General features: G+C 40.1%; 1 non-coding gene across 1 annotated transcript; it reads left to right on the top strand.

The window, feature by feature from the left end:
- Positions 1-1,755: 1,755 nt before the first annotated feature.
- On the top strand, positions 1,756-1,875 carry LOC138140878 (5S ribosomal RNA). The gene has a single exon (XR_011162788.1). It is a non-coding gene; the product is annotated as a 5S ribosomal RNA (ribosomal RNA).
- Positions 1,876-9,918: the final 8,043 nt, after the last annotated feature.

The raw sequence follows: 9,918 nt of genomic DNA, 5'->3' as shown, positions 1-9,918 counted from the left end.
TTCGTCTGAACCAGAGATCCCGACGCCACGGCGCCTTTCAGATATTTCTTGATGAAAGGGGCGACCTTTTCGGCGTCGACTTTGTAATTTGCGGCGACGAACTTCTTGATGGCCTGAAGAGACGATCCTCCGCGTTCCTTGAGTCCCTTGATGGCGTTGTTTACCATCTCGGATGTCGGAGGATGGGACGGTTTCGCCCTGGGATTTTTCGCTTTTTTCTCTTTCTTCGCGTGGGATTGAGGGGTGGCAGCGGAACCGGTGGTGACCGATGATGCTGTTTGATTTTCGACGTCGGCCATCTTTCACGTTAAAACGTTAAAAGTTAATAATAATTATTGAAAAAACACTTGCTCACACACGTACACTTCGAGCACCTCGTGAACGAGAATTGAACAAAAAAATTTTCTAAGTCTTTATAAAATAGTCGCCACTGCGGACGGAAGACTGAACGCGCACCGCGTCCGCCGTCGAAGAAATTGCAGGCCTCGGAATCGTTGCCCGCGTGATGGCATCGTCCTCTTTCCTCGATCACCATCGCCACCGTGTGATCAAGCTGGCCGAACTCGGTTTCCGAAGTTTCCCTGGAGATAGCGAAGTTCGTCTCGGAACGTCGGTGGGTTTCGAATCAGGTACACGCCCCTCCAACCACCAGCCCTAAATCCGGGTCGTCACGGTTTCGATTCGGGACCGACGGTTTACGTCGGCGGTGCGGGGTAGACGCGTCGATTCCGGGAATCCATATTTCGTTCGCCGAAATATTGGTCCATCTCTTCCCGGAATACCGCGCCACCTTCTCGATTTTACGACATCTTCGCGTCGCCAAACGCTTCCGAAACGGTCGAAGCACAGAAAGGACCTGGTGTTCGAACCGAGGCAATTCCGACAACAGGATGCCGCGAACCGCCTCTCCGACGTTCAGGTCGATCGTTTTCGGCGGAAGTTGAAACGGGACGAGTCGACGACGGGTCCCGTTGCCGTCCGGACCCTTCGGGACGGCCGAAAGTCCGTCGAGAGGATCATCCGAAAGGAGACGGTCTTCATCGTCCGACCGATGCCGCACCTACGAGTTTTCCGATATTTTCTTCGACGGATCTTCAGGTTTTCTTCCTTTCTTCCGTCTTTCTCTCTTCGTAATTTCGTGTCCGACCTGCGTCGTCCGAAGTCGGGGTGAAGATCGAAGAAAAAACGCCAAAAATAACAACTCGTCAGCCACGCACACCGCGTTCGAATGTCTAACGGTCCAACTTGGATTTTCGAAGATCGCCGAATCCGAGGGACGATAAATAATAATAATAATAATAATAATGGTAATAAATAATAATGTTAATAATAATAATAATGATATGATGATTATAACGATAATTATTATAGATAGGTAAATAGAAACACAGGTCTCCTCTCGAAAATCGGAACTTCCTGATATTACTTACATATTTCGGTCGATCCAAATGTGGGAATCTCGTCGTCGTCGGAGCAAGCAGCGCGGTGGGTGGGGTGAAATTCTGGATTTTCCACCGCCGCCGGCGGTCGAAAAATGTGCGACGCGGGAGATCGCCAGTCCGTCTAGTAGTCTCTCTTGTCGTTAGAGCGTGACGTGGTGGTTGTTGTGGGATTTCCCGTTAGTTCGGTCCGACGTCGGTCGTCAGAGGGTAAGTGCATACGGAAACGAAACGCATCGCGTTTTGATGTTCATATTCGTGCATCGGAATGTTAAAAGCAATATATTTTACACCAACGATCACACCTAAACACCACGGCAACGGCCATACCACGTTGAAAAGCACCGGTTCTCGTCCGATCACCGAAGTTAAGCAACGTCGGGCGCGGTCAGTACTTGGATGGGTGACCGCTTGGGAACACCGCGTGCCGTTGCCCCCCAACACTTTTTGTTTTTTTTTGAAATCCATAGCAACCACCGAACCGATTTGTTTTTCGTGCAGGTATTCGGAAACATGCACAGACCCGTATCATGTAGATTCATAGCTTTAAGTACTAGATAATTAAGAAAACAATTTTTTTTGTCGATTAATTGTAAACAATTGCAGAATAAAAACTCGTCAAACGGTAAAGGTTGTCGTTCGATCACCGAAGGTAAGCCACGCGGGCAGCGGTCAGCACTTGGACGGGTGACCGGTTCATTATATTCCTTCCGTGAGTTTAACAAAGATAACATATGCAAATGTCGTAAGTGCGACGAGGAAGACGGCGATCTTTTAATGTAAAAAAAATATATATTAGGTTACGCGTACATGCCACTTTGACTGCTGCTTTATTTTTTTGGTTTTTAAATAATTAGAGATCTGAATTCAACATATCAGTTCTATGTTATAATGGACAGACAATGTTGTATTCTTGGCCCCTAACACGTTAAGACCAACATAAAAACTAGAATAACTTACCATTCGTTAAACGTTAAACAATTTCGAACCACGTTTTTTTGAGCTCGAACAAACTCATAACACAACACTCATTTATTAGTCACTGGACCATTGTAAAACGAGAAGAGAGAAAAACCATGCGAAACTATTTTTAAAACGAAGAGAATAAAGGTTTTAAATGGTAGGGCTGTATGACAGACTTGTCAATTATCGTGGGGGGTACGGCTGAGATTTATGACGAAATCGAGTGGCGCCGGCGGTCGGTCACTTTCACGAAAGAGGTCTAAACACGGGTCGTTTACGATACCCTCTGGTTACTAGAAAAGTTCTAGACAGATGTTTGTCGGCTTTTCGAGGTATTTATTTGTGAGTCCAAAGACTCAATGGAGTAATATCGGACTGAAATTCCAAGATTTTGCTGTGTAATCCAAAAAACTATGTTCCTCGTAACATTTAACGATGTGTTAATTCAACTATTATTTTAATTTTTCGTATACGTATTTATACTAAAAAGTACAGCGCTTCCAACAGTGAATTGTGAATTGAAAATGTTTCAAAGAAAGATCGATAGTTTTGAAAAAAATTACATATTAATAAATTTAGATAGATTTAGAAGTATACATTGCACTTACTTTTCAAAATTATTGTACTTCTGATTTGGTTGAAATAACATAATATGTAGCAGTCATAGTTGCGATTGTAGAAAAAATCTTGTGTACATTGCAGTCGCGGCTGGTGTTGGGTAAAACCTTTATTTTTTAGGGGGTCATTACCCAAATGACCTCATGGACCAGCCGTTCCTGTTAGGTTTTATATATCAAATTGATTCGTCTGTCTTTTTCATCATGCCTTCGAAAAGCGAGCTCCTGTTTCGCCAAAGTAACTGTGACGTCAATTAAATACGATAATAAAATTCGGTTTTTCCCATCTTCTTTTCGTATCCCACCTCCACCCGGCGGCAGTAGTGCAGTGCTTATCAACATAATTACCGGCGTCTCGCCTCCACATTTTGACTTTTTTGTGTTTTATGTGTTCTCTAAGTCCAAAATTTTTAAATTTTTAAAAAGAGATTGCGGTACTATTCCTGTTGCTGAAATTATAATAATATATTTATTAATTTTTGTATTATATGTCTGTGTTATATTGTGTGAATTTGGAACAGCTATATCTAAAAGATATGCTTGCTTTTGTTGTTTATTTAAAATAATAATGTCTGGTCTGTTATGCTGAATGTGAATGTCAGTTAAAACTGTGCGATCAAAATATAATTTGTAATTGTCATTTTCTAAACAACTTTCTGGTTTATAAATGTAATGTGGTTGTGTATCCTTTAATAAATTGAATTTAACTGCTAAATTCATGTGTATAATTTTTGCGAATATATCATGACGTTTTTTATATTCGCTGTGAGCCAAAACGGTGCAAGATCTTGTATTGCAAATATAAAACCCTCAGCTCTTTAAAATATCTCCCATGTAAAGACTTTTGTTTTATATTTGCTATAGTGTCATATCACGAGCTCTATTGAGAAAATAATTTTTTAGTGAAGCAATTTGATTGTGTTGTAGAATTTCTAGATTTGAAAAACCCCTACCACCATTTTCGCGTGGTAAATTAAATCTTTCAACAGCAGATTTGGGGTGATGTTTACAAAATTTTGTAAAGAGAACTCTAGTTTGAATATTTATATTCTTTAAATTAGTTTTGGACCATTTTATAACACCAAAAGAATAGATTTAATTTTATAATTGAATGTTGAATATGATTTGATTGATTAATACCTAAATATTTATAAAATTCTCCTTTATTTAAATTTTTAATGATTTCTCCTTCTTTAGTTATATATTCTAAATTTTCGTAATGACCACGACATATTGATTGATTTTCAGTTATTGTTAAGTTTTATGTCATCCATATAAAGAAGGTGATTTAATTTAATATTAATTTTATAAATTTTAAGAATTTTAATTAACCATGAATGTGGTACTGAATCATAGGCTTTTTTGTAGTCTATGAATTGTTGTTGCATTATTTTCCAAACGTTTGAGACTTAAAATATTCGTCAAATGTTCTTCTTTTTTTAAATCAGAATACCCCTGACAAATCCGAACATTTTGTTTTGCGGTAGATAAAAATAAACATGGGCCAAGACAGAATATTAATATTCGGTGTGGAATTTTCCTGCGTTCTTGTTCATTTCTATCGAAGTGCTCACGAAAAGTTGTGAATATCAACACTTTGTAATTGTCGTAGTGAAAAATAAAAAAGATAGCTATGGGGCACAACTTATTTCGCACTTCATTAGAAAAGTAACAGTATTAAAATAAAAAAAATATTTTTCTAAATTTCGAACGTTAGGTCTATCCTGACCAGCCGCCAATTAGTGGTATTATTTTATTTTTTGCTGTTTTCCACAATAGTTATTTTTATATTAAATATAAACAATATTTTTTCTATCATTGATTCAAAAAATTGAAATTAAAAATTCAAATTTTTGAAGGAACTCTGAAGTTTCAATGCAGTGACCATGTTGCTAGGTAACTAATAAAAAACAGTGCGTGAAATGAAAAACAGAAATAGTCGTATGCGTTTTGTATGGTTTCTATGGTTTCGATCTTACTAACAATGCAATGAAAATGACCCACTTCAGGCACAGATAACTATGCGTGAATTTCAATTTTTTGAATCAATTATATAAAAACAAAATTGATTTGGCGGCCGCTACACAAAAGTGGTGGGAGGCGAGAACCTGTTTCCGCCGGTCTCCGTTTATGACACAGCTGACGGAAATCTTGGTCTTTTTTTTTCGTTTATTGTTAATTTTAAAATTAATAAATTTTCCCTGGATACGTATTCGACTTATCCGGTACGAGTTATTTTTAAATTAACTTAATGGCCCGTTGCTCTTGTTCTTTTTATCGTTTTATCGTTAGCAATAGTACAATACTCACGCATTTTTAATCTAAAATTAACAAAACTTGAATGGATCGGGATTATCACACTTCTGAATTGAAGTTTTCATTCGTTTAAAATATAATTGATAGTAATACGTAATGCGGATTGCCTAAACGTTGCTTCCATCACGTCAACATCACACATTCACGTTCGCCCGTAGAAATGGCGTGATGCACACGAAATCGATCCAAAAAGGCTCATAATATTTGTGTCACGCGAATCTACGTCGAAAACTAGAAAAAAAAAAAATTCAATTCGAATTTCAATAATCGAAACGATGCGTCGTCGATACTAAACGTAGGTAGTAACTAAAGTGTGATCGGGTGCGATAAAAGTGTCCGTCAATAATCATCATCCGACAATCATTTAATAGACGAACGCTAATTTTTGGCACTCACTCGGACGACAGAACCAGTCCAGACGGAAACCGGGGCGCGGGGTGGGTGGGTGGTTGTATGTCCGTGAATCTGTCCGGCGCGCGTCAACATTTCAGTTCGTCGCGAGAGTTAAAACGAAAGGTGGTTAGTGTGAAAGTGACGTTTTTTCGTGGAGACACGTTACGAAGGGTGAGTACCTAATATAATATAAAACCAACCGAAAACCCACAATAGTGCCCCGGTTTATTATCGTGAATAGGTGTTTGGTAAATATTTTCTGTATTCCAACTAGCAAGTCTTTTATCAAAAAACTCCGGCAACATGGCTATTGTGGTATTATTGATACCACCTAACTGAAGAATGATTAAAAAGATTATAAAGTTAATAACTAAGTCGACGATTTTATCGGGAAATTGAACGGAGAAACAAAAATAGCTCTTAGCGACAGTTGCCTGAAGTCGCAAATAACGGCGATTGACGAAATCACGTTTTTTTTATTTTAATTCCAATGAACAATACACAGGGTCACAATTATCTGTTATGTATTCTATAATGTTTTGCAAAGTAAATAATGTGAGTTGTCATGCGTAATATTAATTAGCTAAGTAATTTTTGCAAGTATTTTATGTCAGATATGCAATGTATAATAACGTAATGTTGCAAAGTATTTTAATTTTTATGCTAGGTAGAGATAATAAAATAGAAAATGATTTAGGAACATAAAAAATCTCATTAAAACAGGAACAATTGAAATTAAAATAAACATAACATTCTGTACTAAAGTACAGTTTTGTTCACTCCTTTTTTCAAAGTCTTCTGTCCTCTCATTTGCACATACTGCTATTCCAAAACAGTGAAATTGTCTGTTTCAGGGAATCCTTAACGTTCCTTGCTAATGTCAACAACGTTTTCGATGAAACAAAGAGTCGGAAAAATGTCGGCTCATTGTATTCAATAACATACGCGACTACAAAACCATCTGTATCATTTGTAGGAATCGCGGTTTTTTCGATGAGAATTCGTTCTAATTTTTTCTTTCTTAAAAAAGCTAAGTAATTTTAATTTCACTAAAGATGAACATTTAGGCTATATGCTGGGTAATGCAAATCCATCAACCATCAACTAGGTTGTTCAGCAGATGTACGATTGTTTATTTGATTTCTTCTTCCGAAGAGTTGTATTCTGGCAAAATAGAAATTTATTCATAACATAACCTCAATCAACTAAATTATTTCGAATACAATAACCACATAACTACAAGTTGGATAGGCATGGGTGCAAAATACCGATAATGCATGAAACCTAAAGGGCCTACTGTTCATCCAATATATTTACATAGCTTAAATAGCATGTTTATTTTTTATAGAAAAATTTTGCATTTCTCGCTTTCTTAAACTGTATGTAACATTTTTCATATTTTTTCGCTGTCATAATGACATAATAAAAGTTAATTAAAAATCGCTGTTTCACGTCTTTTTCTTTTTTGTTCGAGAGTTTTTGTGGTTCTGAAAAGAACCGTTTATAAATGTGTCGAAAACGAAAAACATCTATTTCGAACTGGTGTACTTGGTGACGGCTTTGGTACCTTCGGAGACGGCGTGCTTGGCCAACTCACCGGGCAACAACAGACGCACGGCAGTTTGAATTTCTCTGCTGGTGATCGTCGAACGTTTGTTGTAGTGTGCCAGACGGGAAGCTTCAGCGGCGATACGTTCGAAGATGTCGTTCACGAAACTGTTCATTATGCTCATAGCCTTACTAGAGATACCGGTGTCGGGATGGACTTGTTTCAACACCTTGTAGATGTAGATGGCATAGCTCTCCTTCCATCCTGCGCTTCTTTTTTTTGTCGCTCTTGGAAATGTTCTTCTGAGCTTTCCCGGCCTTCTTGGCTGCCTTACCACTTGTCTTCGGCGGCATTTTTCAATTCAATTCGATTCAACAAACTCGCGAACTGCTCTGACTCGTGTGCGTGCGTTAACTTTGCACCACCACCTTTCTGATAGGTAGTGTGTTCACCAGAACCCCACCTGAAAACGGGCTCCCACCAATCGTCACGTCCTATTCTCCTATCACGGAGGCTATAAATTCGAAGCACAGCTACCAGCTTTTACAATCGACGAGTCCCGTCCGTCAGTTTTATTACTTCTCGTGGTGTCTAACGAACGAACTTAAAATGTCAGGTCGCGGTAAAGGAGGTAAAGTGAAGGGAAAAGCGAAATCCCGTTCGAGCCGTGCCGGTCTCCAGTTTCCGGTGGGTAGGATACATCGTCTTCTCAGAAAAGGAAATTACGCGGAACGCGTCGGTGCAGGAGCTCCCGTCTATTTGGCCGCCGTCATGGAGTACTTAGCCGCCGAAGTTCTAGAATTGGCAGGAAACGCTGCCCGTGACAACAAGAAGACACGTATTATACCGCGTCATCTGCAGCTGGCCATCAGAAACGACGAGGAATTGAACAAACTCCTGTCCGGAGTTACGATCGCCCAAGGCGGTGTCTTACCCAACATTCAGGCCGTACTTTTACCCAAAAAAACCGAGAAGAAACCTTAAACGAACGATCGATCCATCTCCGTGGCGAAAACTCAAAATATCGGCCCTTCTCAGGGCCACTATAGCTTTTTTTTTTCGTAAAATGACCGATGCATCTTTTCTTTTTGTATTATTATCATTGCGGTCGTCAATTTGGCTGTATGAAGAAAGATTTACGACTGCAATGCCAAAAGGAAAGCAAGGGGTGTTTACGATCTTGGTACATTTATCAGGTAGTCCGTTGTTTCTCGAAAGAACATCATGTTTCTTTTTTTTCCTCTTATTTTTATTTTGTGGTTCTGAAAAGAACCGATTTTGTATTTCGTATTTTATTCTGGTTTTCTCGAACGGTGAAGAGCGCCAGGAAATTAACCTCCGAAACCGTAGAGGGTGCGTCCTTGACGTTTCAAAGCGTAGACGACGTCCATCGCTGTCACGGTTTTACGTTTGGCGTGTTCCGTGTAGGTGACGGCATCTCGGATGACATTTTCCAAGAACACTTTCAGGACTCCGCGAGTTTCTTCGTAGATCAAACCGGAAATACGTTTCACGCCGCCACGACGAGCCAATCTTCTGATAGCGGGTTTCGTGATGCCCTGGATGTTGTCACGCAGGACTTTGCGATGACGCTTCGCTCCTCCTTTTCCCAATCCTTTGCCTCCTTTACCGCGACCGGTCATCTTTTCAGATTATTTCAACTGACACAAAATACCTGCACACCTCGTCCCTAGGAAGTCAACTACCGCAAAATTTCAACTAACGGAGCCTTATATAGATTCAACGGTTCACCATCGACCAATCGACGAAGTCAGCCGTTGACTTTGTTCACGTATAAAAGTACAATTTAATATGGCGGAATTTTTAGTACCCGTTTACCTTTCGACGCGTGCACGTCTAACGATCGTCAGTTTTGTTTTTCATTCGTTTCATTCGAAATGGCCAGGACCAAGCAGACCGCACGCAAGTCCACCGGAGGAAAAGCCCCCAGGAAACAACTGGCTACCAAAGCGGCCAGGAAAAGCGCTCCCGCCACTGGCGGCGTCAAGAAGCCCCACCGTTACAGACCTGGTACCGTGGCTCTGCGTGAGATCCGTCGTTACCAGAAAAGTACCGAGTTGCTCATCCGCAAGCTTCCCTTTCAACGTTTGGTGAGGGAGATCGCTCAGGATTTCAAAACCGATTTGCGCTTCCAAAGCTCCGCCGTGATGGCCCTCCAGGAAGCGAGCGAAGCTTACTTGGTCGGTCTGTTCGAGGACACGAATTTGTGCGCCATCCACGCCAAACGTGTAACCATCATGCCAAAGGACATCCAACTTGCCAGACGTATTCGGGGTGAACGCGCTTAAATTTTTCCACATCGTGTTTCGGAAGAACAACAACATCCCGAGAAAAACGAAACACGAATTTTATAACAAAAAAATCGGTTCTTTTCAGAACCTCAAACCTTACAGGCAAAAAAAAAAAAATATATCGCCCTTCAACCGGAAATGAATAAAATAAAAATGTCAATAATCGGTCGGTCCTCTCGATTCGGGTTGGGTTGCGGTCGTTCGTAAAATTTTATTGCATCCTGTCATCACCTACCTGCCAGCTGATGCTATCTATTTTATTTGGTTTCGCCGTAAGGATAGTTTTATTTCTTTTTTTCGTCGTAGATTATCGTGTGGCCCTGAAAAGG

Source organism: Tenebrio molitor, unplaced genomic scaffold (genome assembly GCF_963966145.1).
Source record: "Tenebrio molitor unplaced genomic scaffold, icTenMoli1.1 SCAFFOLD_500, whole genome shotgun sequence".
NCBI lineage: Eukaryota > Metazoa > Arthropoda > Insecta > Coleoptera > Tenebrionidae > Tenebrio > Tenebrio molitor.
This window is presented reverse-complemented; position numbering and strand designations above follow the sequence as displayed.